The 17,755-nt window shown below is 42.2% G+C and overlaps 1 pseudogene; it reads right to left on the bottom strand.

The window, feature by feature from the left end:
* Positions 1-2,229: 2,229 nt before the first annotated feature.
* LOC131703090 (zinc finger protein 345-like) lies at positions 2,230-17,705 on the bottom strand (annotated as a pseudogene).
* Between the last annotated feature and the right edge of the window lie 50 nt (positions 17,706-17,755).

Genomic DNA, 17,755 nt, shown 5'->3' with positions numbered 1-17,755 from the left:
ATAGAATCAGCTGCAATCGTTTACCAAGGGGTCATGCATAACCGCATAAAAGGGGCTGGAGAATCTTTTCCTTCGTTTTTGGTTTTGAAATAGACCCAGAAGGACCCGTGCACTGTGTATTAAGAATATTGTGAGTTTTTGTTTTGTTTGTCTTGTCTATAATTGCTATTTGTGTGTTTATAGACAGCTAACACGTTCTGGAGCTGTTAGTAAGAGCCAGCACTGAACCCGGAACAGCACTGCACTCTTTGTCACTCTTTAACCTGTATCACCCACCACGAGCACTACAGCATGCACCCAGGACTGGTGACCGTGGTTGTATATTGTGGGAGAGATGCTGTGTTTATTGTTTAGGGCTGCAATCCCTGTTACTGTACTCCGTGTTTTACGCATCGCTTATTATTTGGTCACCAGACCTGGATTATAACTAAAAATAAAACGTATATTTTTCCATACCGGATTACAAATCTCGTCCGTTTATTCCTGCACTGCATCAGCTCTGCACCTGTTCATAATCAGCAACCACTTTGCCACAAGGAGTTTGATACCTTTTCCCCTGGCTTGTTAAATATCATTCTGATTGACATAATGAAAACGCACTCCTAGCAGCTTGCTCAAGGTACATCTTGAAAAGGCCTGTGAAAGACAGTGAAGTAGATGTCCAATTTATAACAGTAAGAAGCAGTCAAAATGTGACCAATGAAAAGAAAAATGACAGGTCCATTACTTCTACAGCAGCAGCAGCAGCACGTGGGAAGGTATACCACTAGGGGTAGGGCACTACATACCCTTTAATACACAATAGCATTGAAATGATGACAGAAACAGAAATATTACTGTCAGTTTAGACAAACAGATCAGTTATATTAGACAGCAGTGATATACTGAGAGCTTTGACTGGGGGAAAAATAGAAGAAAACAGTCAAAGTGAACCCGACCCTATCAATTGCACTGGTGCTCACTCACGGCTCAGATCTCCTCTATCTGTGACAGCAGCAGCAGCAGCAGGATTTGTAGAAAGGAAGCTGCTTTGTATACCGGTGCCTGCCTCACTGCTCCAAACACTTTGAGACACACAGTATTGATGAGTCACTGCTCAGCCCTTTCAGAGTCACTGAAACACACAGTACAATGATGCCATTGCTTCTACTGCTGGGGACACGGGGGCTCTTTGCTCAAGGTGATAATTAAATAGTTATTTATAAATCTGAAAGCTTGACTGGAGTTCATTTTAAACAGAACTTTTCATTGAAGTAAATCTGTCTAGCCGCTTCTTTACATTTTGTTTGTATTCTAACACAACACTATTTAATTTGACTCTTGCATTATTATTTTATAATCATTTTTTGTTGTATTTTTTCTCCAGAGTCCAGTGCAGACGTTGTTCTGACTCCGTCTCCAACAGCTCAGTCTGTTCTCCAGGACACACGGTCTCTATCCGCTGTACAGCCAACAGCTTTGTTAGTACCAGCTCCATCCACTGGTACCTGCAGAAACCTGACTCCTGATTTATTCTACTTCTAACCGTCACTCTGGGACTCCAGCTTCATTCAGTGGCAGTGGATCAGGGACACAGTTTACACTGAGCATCAGTGGAGTGCAGCCTGAAGATGCAGGAGATTATTACTGTCAGCAGGGCAATAGCTACACATTCACACAGTGATACACGTCCGTACAAAAACCTCCCTCAGCTCTGCAGGAACTGCTCTGGCTCATAGACAGTAACCACAGGGGCTGAGGCTGAGAGCAGCTGCAGAGCTGCTACAGTCGGACTGCACAGAGCTGGGTTTGATTAGGCTGTGTCAGTGGTATAGCATGGATTCAAACCAGCGCTCTCCGGGCTATAGGGCACATCCTGCACTCCGGCACAGTGCCTTTGCTGAATGCTCCACTCAGGAGCCCCTGAATTTTATAATTTTTAGAAGATTTGTTTTTATTTTATTAAGTAAGCAATATTAATAAAATAATTTCAGTATGAATGTAAAATGTTGTTTAATGACAGTGATGACATTTGAATGTGTCCAACGTGAAAGATCATTTAAAGAAAGACCAGGTCAATGATCTAGTCTTAGAGCCCACCGTGGGGGACATTAGTGCTGCTATTACTTAACAATGTGAGGAAGTAAACAATAATCTATTTGCTTTACTTCATTCTTTTTCTTGTTTTCATCATTTAAAAACCTGCATACAGAAGAGATGTGTTCATACTCAGAAAAGTAGTCCAAAGAGTTTGATGATAAAAACAGCATTTTAATGACAAAGAGCAATTAATTTGACCTCCGAGAGACACACAGCAGATATTAATAGTGACCACAAGAGGGAGCCAGAGCACCACTGCTGTCCATAATGTAACAACACAGTAATAAGACTATTGAAATAGGCAGTAGCAGTTACCTCCCCAGTCAGCCCAGTTCTCCCATTGTTAACACAAGGCTCCTCACACCCAGTCATCTAAACATTCCAGTGTGGGTCTGTGTCTGGAGGAAGGAGCTGCTCACAGTGATGCATGCAGGGAAACACTGACTCTAAAATCTCAACCTGCAACTTCCACCCCTGACACTTCTAGTATATTTGTTGTCTTACATTTGATTTCTATAAGAATCCAGACTGACGCAGATAGTCAAAGTAAACAGCTTTTATTTCCCTAATCAAATACAGCTCATCGCTTAGCTTGTGCCCTGCTTGTTGTGTTATCTGGTTTTACACTTTGAATTTGCACAGGGTGGGGCTAGCAGCAACACACAGTCTAAAAGCGCATCTACATTTACTCTATTACAGCTGCCTTGTGCCATTCTATGCAAAATAATTAACAATAGTAGTTTGTTTCCTCCTTCAAAGGGTTTACCAGGAGAGCTGCTCTGTGATACAGCTGTAGCTCATAGCAATCGATGGAGCTGAATTCAGCATTCCTGGACTTCCAATAAGAGCATTTACACTGTGTCCTAAATTTGCATTGCGCATTTTACTTTGTAGTTTGGACATATCATTTTTAATAGCTCTATTTATTAAAAAACAAACAAAAAAAAAAACAAAAAAAAAACAACAACAACACAGTGTTGAACATGAGCACTCAGATTCTGATCCAATCCGAAATTATGTCTTTCGTATTACAATGTGAGTGTGTGTCTCAGTCACTTCAATCATACAAAGAGCATTTCAAGAGGAGCGATGAAGTGGAGCGAAGCGATCAAAAAAAAGGCGCCAAGTTAGAAGCAAGAATTGTGTGAATCTTGGGCCCCAGCACCTTTCCAATTGTGCCTATTTGCTTGACAAGATTGGCCTAATTGCTTCTCCTAACTTGGATTTTTGCATTTGAGATCACCCCTTTAAACAGCTGTTTGTCGAATTTGTTTTTGTCATGGGATATATTTAATATAGGGAGGTAATCACTCCATAGTGGTTGGCTTTGTGCTAAGGGCGAGGTCGTTACACTAGTAAATTCCATTTAAGGATTTTTTCTTACTGTCTCCTCGGCTTGGGCAGCCACACTATTCAGCAGCACACTGCTGTGCTGAAATGCCAGGAAGCAAAATGGATAAAAGTTATTTTTATGCAGGAACATTATTTACATTTTCTTTTTTTTTCTCTCCTGTGTGAATTTGCTGGTGTGTAACAAGGGATCTTGACTGACTGAAACTCTTCCCACAATCAGAGCAGCGGTACGGTTTCTCTCCTGTGTGAACGCGCCGGTGTGAAACAAGGTGTCCCGACCGTCTGAAAGTCTTTCCACAGTCAGAGCAGCGGTACGGTTTCTCTCCTGTGTGAATACGCTGGTGTGCAGCAAAGGATGCCAAGTGACCGAAACTCTTCCCACAGTGAGAGCAGTGATACGGTTTCTCTCCTGTGTGAATGCGCCGGTGTACAGCAAAGGATGCTGAGTGACGGAAACTTTTCCCACAGTTAGAGCAGTGATACGGTTTCTCTCCTGAGTGAATTCGCTGGTGTGAAACAAGGTTTGCTAACGAACTGAAACTCTTCCCACAGTCAGAGCAATGAAACGTTTTTTCTCCTGTGTGAATCCGCTGATGGTTTTCCAAGTTGTCCTGACTGACTGAAACTTTTACCACAGTCGGAGCAGTGATATGGCTTTACTCCTGTGTGAGTTCTCTGGTGTTTTACAAGGTCTGTTGAATCCCTGAAACTCTTCCCACAGTCAGAGCAGTAATATGGTTTCTCTCCTGTGTGAATTCGCTGGTGTGTTACAAGTTGTCCTGATCGACTGAAACTCTTCCCACAGTCAGTGCAGTGATACGGTCTCTCTCCAGTGTGTATTCGCTGATGTATTAATAGGTGTTCTGACCGACTGAAACTCTTCCCACAGTCAGAACAGTGATATGGTTTCTCTCCTTTGTGAGTTCGCTTATGCAATTCAAAATTTCCAGACCGACTGAAATGCTTCCCACAGTGAGAACAGCGATAAGGTTTCTCTCCTGTGTGAATTCGTTGGTGTTTTGAAAGGTCTCCTGAGTTCCTGAAACTCTTTCCACAGTCAGAGCAGCAATGCGGTTTCTCTCCTGTGTGAATTCGCTGGTGTGCTGTACGGTGTCCTGATGACTTGAACCTCTTTCCACAGTCAGAGCAGCGATAGGGTTTCTCTCCTGTGTGAATTCGCTAGTGTATCACAAGGTCTCCTGAGTGCCTGAAACTCTTTCCACAGTCAGAGCAGTGATACGGTTTCTCTCCTCTGGTATTTTTTTAATTTCTCTCCCCTCAGTATTTTTAAATTCCTTAACTGGGTCCTTGCTTTAACTGCTGGACTGGAAAAAACAAACAGGAGAGAAAAATCAGAGACGGTTTTAAGTAAGAAATGCAGCAAATGTTCCTTCCTCATTATGTCGTTTCATGGCCTTTTCTGGGTTAGGTAGTGTAGGTAACTGTAGTGTAGTCCGCACCAGGGAGGCTGCAAAACTGATTTGATTTCATCCATCTGAACGCATGAAGGAACCTTCTAACCTCTCTTTAACTGAACTTTAGAGGAATACTAAGGATGAGTTTAATTTATTCATCACAGGAATAGTAACCTACTATACTGTTTTTTCTGGTGTTGTTGATTATTGTTTATTATTTGTCAAAAAGGGTTGCAATGGGTACCTATCTGTTATTAATACTAGCCCGATCAGCTAGATTAGGATAGGGAGATTGTAGGAGGTAACAGAGCTGTACATTTCTACGAGGAATCTGTGCACTCTGATTCTGGGGCCCTGTGCCGATCTCGGAAGGTTTGATCAGGAGAGTCAGCCTAGAACTTTTAGTCTTTTTCGAAAAACAGATTTAAGGGGTGGTGTAAAGTAGACAGAGATTGGGTGTTTGAAATACTATACCAGAGTTGCCAGGTCCGCGGTTTTCCTTTAAAAAGACAGCCGCAGGAAATATTTAGGAGTCGCTGGTTGCTACTTTTTGGGCTACTTTCAAGAGGTCTCGTGGTTTTTTGGGCTAGTTTACTTTATACATATAAAAAAGAATAACTTTATTAAAAATGTATAAACTTTTGCAGCCTACCCGCCGCAGTGCACACAAACTATGTAAAACTTTGTTTCCCAATAAAATAACATATTGCGCATGACCACAACCACCACTGCGCATGACCATGCGAGTGAACAGGAGTGAGAGACGAATGATTGTGTTAATTGACAGTGAAAAGCAGCCATTTTAAGAAACAGGGTAGAAACATCGAAACCGCTAAAAAGCAGGAAAAATAAAGAAGTAATCTAAATACTGAAAAAATACTGCAAAGACTGAGAAAGAAAAAGGGTTACAAGCATGGATTAGCCGTGTACCTGGCGATGACTCAAAAGCAGCGTGTAGGTACTGTAAATGTGAAGTGCGAGCGCATCACAGCGATCTGTTAGCTCACAGTAAGACAGAGAAACATATTAGAAATGCAGCTCCCTATTCAAATACAAGAAGCTTATTTGACACAGGATTTAAGAAACAAGTTGACAATGCCATTAAAATATGTGAGTTGAATCTGGCAGCCCATATTGCTTGCCTTTCCAGCATCCACACCGTAGATCATTTGGGATGCATAGTCAGGGAAGTTGTACAGAAGGATATTAGTCTTCATAGAACAAAATGCTCAGCACTTATAAAATGTGTCATCGGGCCCATTGTTCATCAGGAGATGCTTGAAGACATCGCCAAAGAGCCACACTCTCTAATTGTGGACGAAAGCACAGACATCAGTGCAAACAAGCAACTCTGTGTGGTGTTCAGGTACTTCAGCAGAAAACTTGAACGTATCGTGACATAATTTGCCGGGATTGTTAGCTTGCCAGCCGGTGATTCTCACAGCATTGCAACAGCCTTGTTCAAATTCTTAAAGGAAAACAAACGAAGTGGAAAGATGCATTGGTCTGGCAACAGACGGTTGCAATACAATGTGTGGGAAAAATAATTCGGTACTAACAAAGTTAAGGGAGGTGAATCCAAAAATTGTGTACATCAAGTGTGTTTGTCATTCACTGCAGCTCTGTGCATCAAAAGCAATGGACGTACTTCCTTGAAACATCGAGTACATGGTATCACAGACGTACTCGTGGTTTTCCCACAGCACTCAGCGTCAAAAGAAGTACCGCGATCTCTATGCCACCATTAATGTTGGAGAAGCCCCGCTGAAGATTTTGCAGCTTTCTGACACAAGATGGCTTGCAATTAGCCAGTGTGTTGATCGAGTGCTTTCTCAGTATGAAGAGCTAAAGTTGCACTTTCAGCTTACAAAGGACACTGAAAGGAATTACAATGCTGAACTGCTGTACCAGATGCATTCAGACCGCGTAAACAGAATGTATCTGGTTTTTTTTCAGCCCCTCGTCACTGAGGTCAACAGAATAAACAAGCTGTTTCAGCTTGACAGTGCCAATCCAGCGAAACCTCTTGCTGATTTAATGACATTTTACCGCAGTTTGATCCAATGAATCATGAAACCTCACGATTTTCCAACACGGTCATCTGTAATGGATTTTGACATAACGTCTGACAGAAACAGCTTGCCACTTTCAGCAGTGGACTTCGGGATCAAGTTCCAGTTAGAACTGTCAGAATCAAAGATTGAACCTCAGAAAGCAGAGGATATCAAATGCAGATGCAGAGATTACATGTTCGAGTTTCTGAAAGAGATCAAACAAAGATTGCCTCCTAATATCCAGCAACTTGAGTCACTTACCGTTCTCAGCCCAACTGTTGTACTCAGTTCCAAAAAGCCACAGCTGGCAAATTTATCATTTTTGCCACTTTACAATGGAGATCTTGGCAAACTCGAACAGCAATGGCGAGCTTTGAACAATGTACACTGGGAGCACACTGAAGACAGCCAAATTAAAGAGTTCTGGGTTGAAGTGGCTAAACACTCCGATGCAGCTGGTGATAAAGATTTCACTGAACTTGGTCTTTTTGCCTTATCTCTTTTAGCCCTACCATTTAGCAATGCATCAGTGGAACGTGCTTTTTCAAAACCAAACTAAGGACCCGCATGCAAGAGAAATTGTTGGAAAACATTCTTAGGGTCAGAGCATATATGCAGCGTAATAAGTGTTGCTGCAACCAATTTCAGCCATCCAAAGCAATGCTGTCACTGTTTACAGGCGACATATATGAAGCAAATAACGCAGAAGATGGTGCAGACTCAGAGGAGTTTTTTTGAAACTAATATATATAAAAGATCAAAAGTAAAAATGTTTTATTTAGTACATACTTTTTTCTTTGTACATTTAAAATTGACTTGAGATACACCTGCGTGATGATAACAGCTGGCCCTTACACGAGGAGTGTGAAGGTAAGAGGTTAAAAATGTTTTTTTATGTGTTATTTCAATGCATGAGGCATACTTTCAATTAACTTTTGTGTTTGCAAAAAAGAGCCAACAACTTGCCTTTTTTAATTTGTTAGGTGTATTTAATTGATGTGGATGTTTAATTGATTTAAATGATGTGATCATCTAATTAGATTGGTGGCATAACTTTAAAAGATTGAACTGTTTTCTTCTTTGGGAAACAGTAGCAGCATTGAAGGATAGGGCTATATGTTAATGGTAATAAGCTTGGTTTCAGTAAAAAAAAAACAAATGAGGCTAGTTTTGAAGTGACTTTGGGCTATAAACACTGTAGAAATCTGGCAACCCTGTACTATACAGAGTATAATGGTCCTGATCCCATTCTGGTTGCGAAGACCAGGGAGTCAAGTTGTTATTGCTAATTTCCTGAGAGGGACTGTACATACAGTTAAGCTTGCCTATGCTGGGGGGTTCCCGAGTGGCGCATCCAGTAAAGGCGCTCCACGTGAGTGCAGGATGCGCTCTATAGTCTGCAAGTCACGAGTTTGAATCTAGGCTATTCCTTTGCCGATCGAGGACGGGAGCTTCCAAGGGGCGGCGCACAATTGGCCGAGCGTCGCCCGGGGGGAGGGAGGGCTTAGGTCGGTCAGGGTGTCTCGGCTCACCGCGCACCAGTGACCCCTGTATTCTGGCCGGGCGCCTGCGGGCTTGCCTGTAAGCTGACCGAGAGCTGCGTTGTCCTCCGACGCTGTAGCTCTTGGGTGGCTGCATGGTGAGTCTGCAGTGTGAAAAAAAGCGGTCGGCTTGACGGCACACGCTTCGGAGGACAGCGTGTGTTCATCTTCAACCTCCCGAGTCAGCGCAGGGGTGGTAGCGGTGAGCCAAGCGTAATAAAATAATTGGCCATTCCAAATTGGGAGAAAATAATAAATTACTGGCAACGACTAAGTTTATAAAAAAAATAAAAAAAGCTTGCCTATGTTGAGAGTAATTGAACATGCAAATGGGAAAGGCTTGCCTAGGTTGCAAGAGAACCCAGAGAGTCATTTGTTAGATTGGGTTGCAGGAGAAACCAGAGAGCAGTTGAATGCACAATAAGCTTGTCAAGGTTACAGGAGTTTTCTGGGAGTAATTGTGTGTACGATAACCTTGTTTGTTGATTGTAAATGAGAGAGTAATTGGAAATAAACTCATTGATTATATGTTGATTCACAAATCTGCTGTATAAAAATAGAATAAATGAATAAGAGTGATTGAATATTAACTCCAATATATCGGAGGACAAACCCGCCGATTAGCAATAAAGATCATTTTAAATCTGTGTATTAGAAATAAATGAATAAGAGTGATTGAATATTAAGTCTAGTATATTGGCAGGGGGGGGGGTAAGCCTGCCGATTCGGAATAAAGTCATATTCCCCAATAGATGTCATATTAACCCTGTAGACCCCAGATTAAATACAGAACCCTCCTGTAGATTCCTGAGAATTTTGACCAACAGTGGCGATTCCACCTAAGTTTGATTCAAATAAACATAACTAAAAAAAACAAGTAAAATGTATAATTACAGGTTTTATTAATTCTAAACAGGACAAATTATTCTTTGAAACAACACCAGCCTTGACAGTTTGTGCAAAGCAGACAGCAGAGTGAAGAGATGGGTAAGACGAAAGGGCTTCCAGGTCGAGTCCGCCACTGAAAAGAAAGGAGACGAGAAGGAAGGAGGGGCTTCTGTTCCATTAGCCAGTAAAATAAGAAGAGGCGGAAAAGGCGGCGGGGCAGAAGAAGGCAGCTGCCATCCTGTTGGTCAGGAAAGAAGGAGCTCTCAGCCTAGCAGTCTAAAGGGGAGGAGCTACCGCCAGCCAAGTTACCAGAGAAGGAGGCGGAGCTCTCAGCCCAGCATTCTCAGGGGGAGGAGCTACCGCCAGCCCAGGAAGGGGGAATGGCAGTCATGTCAACCAGAGGGGGCGGAGCTATGGTTCCCACGGGGAGAGAAAGTGAGCCTGTCCGAGCGTCTGGAGCCGACAGCACCCGTGCCTGAGTGGCCGTTTGCCCCAGCAGCAGCAGAGGAGTGGCTGTTGTCACCACTAGCAGCAGTGTGGCCACTGCCACCACCACCACCGCCAGAGCAGGCGTTGCTGACCCTATGCCCTGCACTGCAGCCAGATGGGTTAGTGCTGCTACATGGGGACATGGGGCTTAAGGGAAAATGTGGTGGTTAAACGTGCGCCTTCTAACAGAAACCCAGGGGGCAACAATAGGATAAAATTAGAGACAGCGGTTAGCAGACGGCAGGGCATCCAGGTTAGAAAAGGCAGCCATGTCCGTCTGGTATTTGACAGGTGTCAGGGTCAGGGTTGGCTGGACTCTACAGCGAAAGTGGGAGGAATATGATCAGGCAGTTGTCAAATGATTGGGCTTTTAAAAGAGAACTGAGTGCCAGTCAGTGCCAAAGTCATAGTCTTCAATGTCAAGTGTCAAAATGCTTGAGTGATGTTATGGGAAACATATAAAAGTTCAAAATGTATGTGAATTGTTTTTGAAAAAAAAAAAAAAAAAAGTACCAGAAAACTCTGACTATTCAAAAAGGTCGCTGTAAGAGATAGCCGTCTCTTTTAAAGAAGAACATAACATTAAGTTTCATATTGCACACACTATAGCTTCTAGAGGGAGAGTGAATTAGAGGACTGGGAATGTTAATCAAATCTCTTAACTGTTTCATCGATTTTTACCTACATAATTGGGTACAATTTGGTTTCGACAAACAAATAAATACAATAAATTGAACTGTGTTTGGGATCTCAAGCTGTGTTGTACGGACTGTGTGAGAATGGAGAGAAAGATGTCCAGCTGCATTCTGGGACTACAGGCTCTCACCACACAGACACACACACACACACTCATTTCAATGCCCACTTTTTAAATAATATACTTTGAATACTTAGAAGTGATTAGGAAGAAAATAACATGAATTTGGTGATTGATTTTGCATAGAATTAATTAACACATAAAGCATTTTGTTGTAAGAATCATTTAAATTGTTTATTTCTTACTTTTGATAAACACTGAAAGACCTTGGCTGTTAACTCAATCTGGTAGTTATGGACATGTTCATTAAATTACATTGAAGTTTTACCCAATTAGCCAAATTTGATAAATTACTGTGGATGGTCTTTAGGAGCAGATCCATTACGATGTTTATCTACCAGTTCCATTGAGAAAGATCCATGAGAATAAATGCAATTCATATTACAAAAATTAAAAGTAATCTGAACATTTTAAAAGTAAGACACATTGACATTGTAATAAGAAAACAAGTTTTACTTTAGCCATTAACTAATTAATGGCTTGTAGACTGAGATTATGGAAAAGCTAATGATTAAAAACTTTTTACAAAAGTGGCCTTGGGCAGCAAATTGGACGGGACCACGTGAAATTATAGACACATGTGGCGAGGGGAATATGATGGTTTGTAAAAACAAGGAAACAGCCGACATATAAATGGTTTCATGTGGATTAGTGCAAATTGTTTAAAGGCTGATATTGTCTAGAATACATTCTAAATTAAAGTCTTAGACCTATATTTCAATGGGGAGGTTGGGGCAAAAGTCATGCAATATATATTTAAGGTTTTCAAATATTAACAAAGAATAAATCCTTCACTTGATTTTTCATTTCAGAAGCTGCTGTTCTGTGTGCATTGGTGAGCCTGCTAGCAGTCACTGAAATGCACCCTTTAGTCCAGATCCCTGTGTTCCCTCAATGAGAGATAAACAAGCCGATTACTGCTTTGCTATGAACTAAGATCTGGTGGAAGCAGTGATTAACAAACAAGGAGAACTCCACAGTGATGTTAACAGAGGGGAAGCGAGAACCCGCAATTGATACAGGCAGTACCTCCAGAACAAAATACTGATGAACAAAAACACATAAAACCTACTGCTTTGCCAAAGATTGGAGATGTCAAATCCCTAAAGAAAGAGGAACATGGAGGCTGGGTAATGACTTCATTCAAAGATTGGAGATGTCAAATCCCTAAAGAAAGAGGAACATGGAGGCTGGGTAATGACTTCATTCAAAGATTGGAGATGTCAAATCCCTAAAGAAAGACGAACATGGAGGCTGGGTAATGACTTCATTCAAAGATTGGAGATGTCAAATCCCTAAAGAAAGAGGAACATGGAGGCTGGGTAATGACTTCATTCAAAGATTGGAGATGTCAAATCCCTAAAGAAAGAGGAACATGGAGGCTGGGTAATGACTTCATTCAAAGATTGGAGATGTCAAATCCCTAAAGAAAGAGGAACATGGAGGCTGGATAACGACTTCATTCAAAGATTGGAGATGTCAAATCCCTAAAGAAAGACGAACATGGAGGCTGGGTAATGACTTCATTCAATATCCATTGTTGTTGAAAAATTCCTAATTGGGGGGGGGGATCGGACATTCCCTTTAAGGAGTTGCGAATTCATCCCTTCAATGCAAAACACACTGGAACTTACTGGTTGCAATATACCACACAATAAACTTGGACCACTCTCAATGTGTTTCAGCTTTCATTTCTGAAACAAAAACCCATTATTATTGCCACGACCATGACCAAAACCACTGATACCACATAGTCCACAGACTACTCCAGGATCCGCAAACAGACTTGTGTTTACTCGTTTCAAAAAGACTACTGTTGAAAATGTTCAAATAATCAATGTTGACTGTGCTTATTAATGTTGATAGTTGGAATAATATGCTAGAAATGTATTGTTTAAACGACATTAGGTCTAACTCGAAAGTTATCCAGGGTGCCGTTTCCCAAAAGTAACTCGACCATCGTAACAGCAACGTGTCAAATCTGATGTGTTTCCCAAACACCGTCGTTAGTCAAGTAGCTCATGAATAGCATTGTGGGTTCACGAGCGGTCTGGGGTAATTGCGAGGAGACTTTGTGAGCACACAAGGGCTGCGGAGCACCACTTGAAGTGTGTGTGTTGAGGGCATCAAACATATACATTCTGGTTTAAGTTTAATAATTCTTGCTTTGAACAGTATATCGCGTTGCTTTGTGTTGAATTTATTGCATTTATAACAAATAAAAAGGGTAATTTTATTAAGAATAAAAAAAGACCAGTATTTAATTGTATCGTTTTGAAGCCAGGTTACCTTCAATTGCAATGTGTAAAATAAAGACGCATTATATGAGGGCTGAAGTACAAAGTTTAGTAATACAAAGTGTACATAAGATCATGATTTAAATGGAAATTGAAATGATATCTGGAAGATGCTGTTATCACAATACATAATGGTTACTCCCCATGACCCTGTAAAGGATTAAGCGGTTATGGAAATGGTTACTTGGATATACTGAACGGAGACATCACCACCAGGGGCCATAAGAAAAAACAAACTATTATTATTATTGCGCTGTAAGCCTAACCTACCTGCATTCTATATCTGGGATGGATTGAACTTATTATTACCAGTATTAGACCTATTATTATTTCATTACTTATCTTTATTAATAGACAACATTGATCTATATTTATAAACAAAAGTGCTAGTAGTTTATATCTTTAATTTACTTATTTGTATATAGAGCTTGTTTTTACTGTACCGTCAGTTCAGGGGAGTCCAGATGAGAAGAGAAAGATTGAGTTTGGCACGGTTGTTTTGTATCCCTTTTCACTGTAATAAACCCTCCATGCTTGATTCAAGTGGCCTGTTCGCATTTATATAACCCATGCCTGGCTGTCTAATCTTTTTAAACCCTTACAATATTACAGTATATTAACAATACAAATTTTTATTTCTGCTTGTTCATTTTCCAAAGTTTCCTCGTCTATATAATCGCCAGGTCTCAAATAAATTGGCAGTCTCCAATAGGCGCTGGTCTGTAACCACACTTTTATTAAGGGTTCGTTTCTCAACACAAAAAGTTCTTCAGAGTCAATAATGGTTACTGTTTTATTTTTAAATAATCATATTGCATACAAAATCGACAGCCGGGTCTCCTTTCTATGTATGCTAACTGAATTCCAGAATGGGGTAATTGGTTCCTGCGTTTTATAGTAATCCCAGAAGAATGGTATTTAAGGACAACACGTCCTACCTAGGCTCAGTGGAATGGTGTTAGTCCCGAATCAGCGACAGCTCGCAAGCTTATAGTAGATGGGCAGTGTTAGCGATCTGCTCTCTGTTGTGTCTCAGTCCAAAGAGAGCGACTTCCTCCTCGCAGGCAGCTAAATGCTTTTAGAATTTCTCCCCCAGGGCGGGGCTTGCTAGCGAGCCCTCGCAAAGACTGGTCAATAGGGTGTGCCTATTACTGACGTGATCTACCCCCAATAACAGGAAATAATAAACTGCGTTACAACTCCCCTCCGCTAAGGTGGCTGTGCACAGTTACTCTAAGAATACAGTTACATCAAGTGACCTTGGCTGTCCACAAAACATTACATAACATTCTGAACGCTAAATATTAATAACATAAAATCTAAATATGTGACACACAAATAACTGAACAGTTTGTAGTGTCCCTTGTAGACAGGTTATCCTTTCATTGTTTTCTCCTTATGGTGCTGTCATGCTAATGCACAGGAAACTTCAGGCTGCAATTTTTTTTCAAGAACCCACGGCAAGGGCCCTATGGACCGGTTTGGCCCGGTTCCGCAGGTTGTAGGGTCTTCCCTGAATCCTTTTGGGGCTGCGCATCTTCGGTTCACCCTCCTTCAGTTTCTGAGTTGTTACATCAGAGGAACGTGTCTCTTCTCCAGCCAGTTTTCTGTGATTGAATGGTCGCAAGTTGTGTACAGGTTGAACTCCCAGATTGTTACCCGAGACAGGATCACAAAGTTCGTAGTTGAGTGGCGAAATAGCCTTTACAATGTTGTAGGGTCCAACCCAATTTTGAGACAGTTTTGCAGAGAATCGTTGTTCCTTTGAAGAGACGGGGTGTGCACGAAGAAGAACCTGATCTCCATCATTGAACTTTACATGTCTGCGCTTCCCGTCATAATACTTTTGCTGCTTTTGTTGAGCTTTTGCAATGTTATCTCTGGCTGTTTCATAATATCGATGTAGTTTTTCATAGAGAGCTTCTTGATACTCTCCTAGATCTTCTTCAACTGGGTCTTTGTTAGTGGCCAATGAACGATCAATTGGGAGAGCTATCTCTCGTCCAAGATTGAGCTGTGCTGGGCTATAGCCAGTGGTGTACTGCTGTACGAATAGCAAGACCAAACTTTGCGAGGTCCTCATCCCATCTGGACTGATCTTGGTGGACATACGACTGAAGAATGATCTTGATTGTGCGGTTCATTCGCTCTGTCCAATTGGCCTGAGGATGGTAAGGAGAAGTATACTGAGGTTTTATTCCCCATCTTAGGCAAGCTTCCTTCCATTCCTTGGACGCAAACTGAGGCCCATTATCAGATAAGATAATTGCCGGTATACCCCAGCGACAGAACACTTCGTTTTCCAGCTTAACCAAGATTTTCTTTGTTGTAGCACGACGCATGGGAAATAATTCCACCCACTTAGTAAACTGATCCACAGCAACCAGAAGATACTCATTTCCACTAGAGCTCTTTGGCAGCGGTCCCATGAGGTCAACAGCTATCTTATACCAGGGTTCGACAGGCTTCTGAGGTACCATCAAACCTACTGGTTTCTGGTTGTCTGGCTTGACCTTTTGGCAGATGTCACAACTTCTGACATAGTTTGCAACATCTCGCACCATGCCTCTCCAAAAGTACCGCTGCTGAAGACGATTTAACGTCTTGTGGAACCCCAAATGTGCAGCTGTCTCACAGTCATGAAATAACTTAAGCACTTCCTGCTTGAGAGAATGAGGAATTACCATCTTCCAATCCTCTTCTGATTCTGTGCGGTAAGGATCCCCATCCATTCGATAGAGGACATCATCTACAAGTGCATAATTTCGGTGAGTACCTCTGATTCTTGCTGCTTGCTCTTTGCAGGGGGGAACAGTTCCATGACTGAGGTACTCAATGATAGGCAACAGGTACCCATCCTTCTTTTGCTCCTCTTGAACAATATTTCGGCTTAAAAGGCGTGGAGGGTTCCCCTCCACTACGGTAGAGACAAGGACTGTTATGGCTTCTTCCGGTGGGAGCTGCAATTCAGGCAGCATCTTGTCATCTAGAGAACTATAATCAGAGCTGTCTTCCAGTACAGTGTTCCGAGACAGGGCATCTGATGCTTGATTTGAAGTTCCTGCACAGTGCTGCACTTCAAAATCAAATTCCTGAAGCTGTAAAGACCATCGTGCTAATTTACTGCTGGTATCTTTCATACTGGCTAGCCACTTCAGTGCACTGTTATCAGTGACTAGTGTAAAGCGACGTCCATCAAGGAAAGGACGAAACTTCTTTACAGCCCATACCACCGCTAGGCACTCCCTTTCAGTGGCATGGTAACACCGCTCTGTAGCATTGAGTGTCTTGCTTGCATACGTAATGATGCACTTTCTCTCCCCTTCCATCTGATAAAGGATTGCTCCTAGTCCTACACTACTGGCATCAGTTTGAAGGACAAAAGGCTTATGGAAGTTTGGATAGCTCAAATGCACAGCACTCTGTAGCTCTTCTTTAAGATGCTGGAAGGCTGCTTCTGCTTCTGTACTCCACTTCCAAGAGGTATTTTTCTTTAACAGTCTTGTCAGTGGCTCAGCAATGTCAGAGAGTCTCTCGATAAATCCTCCATACCAGTTACACATGCCCAAGTACTGTCGAATATGTTCTGGTTTGCTTGGTCTGGGATACTGATTCATTGCTTCCAACATTTTTGAGTCAGGGGCTACACCTTTGTCAGAAATAATGTGTCCTAGATATTTGAGTTCTTTCTGACCGAACACGCATTTCTCAAGCTTGCAGGTGAGTCCATGATCCTTGAGTCGCTGCAATACTTCAGTTAGATCTTGGAGATGCCGTTCCCAGCTTGACGAGAAGATGACAATGTCATCAAGATAAGCAAAGCAATTGCGATGGACTAGTCCCCGAAGTACCTCATTCATAAGCCTCTGGAACGTGGCTGGAGCATTCTTTAGCCCGAAAGGCATGACTTTGAACTGGTACAGTCCCATGTGTGTAATGAAAGCGGTCGCTTCCCGACTGTCTTGTGACATAGCTATCTGCCAATATCCACAGCGTAAGTCTAGAGTGCTGAAGTAGACTGCCCCATGAAGACTGTCAAGGACCTCCCGCATGTTCACCATAGGAAAGGCATCTGTTTGGGTTGCCTGATTAAGTCTCCTGTAGTCTACGCAGAAGCGATCACTGCCATCTTTCTTTTTAACGATGACTACAGGAGATGCCCAGGGTGACTTAGAGGGCTCAACCACACCTAACTTCAGCATTTCTTCAACTTGCTGCTGGATGGACATTCGCTTCTCTGGGCTGTATGGATAAGGTCTCTGCCGACAGGGTGGGGATCCATTTGTTGTAATATGGTGTTGAACAGTGTCACTTCTGCCCATATGGTCCCCTAAAACTTCTGAGAACCGTTGCAGTACATCCTGTAGCTGACTGTGCTTTTCCTTGGAGGATGAGCCTGTTGTGCTACTATTTTGCAAGGAGGTGGTTCCTTCCGCTTCCAGAATTGGAGAATCACCCGCTGCCACAAGCACTGGAAGTTCTTGTGTCGTCTTGGTAGGTGGGATAGGCACCCCTTTGGCTGAGCTAGAATACCACACCTTCATGTGCTGGAGGTCTATTAACAATCCAGTTTCACGAATTAAGTCAACTCCAATGATCAGCTCTGTTGTGAGATCATCCATCACTAAAACCGTTCCCTCCCATAACCTTCCTACCATCTTCAGTCGAACCTTCAACAACCCCAAGGGTGAGCACTTGATGTCGGTAGCCAAGGTGACATCGTTCCCTTCCCACGCTGACAACATGTGGGGTGGCATGGAAAGTTTCCGCATTAGTTCACTGGACATCAAACATTTGGTCGCTCCAGAATCAACCAATGCCT

This window comes from Acipenser ruthenus, chromosome 32, assembly GCF_902713425.1.
Source record: "Acipenser ruthenus chromosome 32, fAciRut3.2 maternal haplotype, whole genome shotgun sequence".
Classification (NCBI taxonomy): Eukaryota; Metazoa; Chordata; class Actinopteri; order Acipenseriformes; family Acipenseridae; genus Acipenser; species Acipenser ruthenus.
This window is presented reverse-complemented; position numbering and strand designations above follow the sequence as displayed.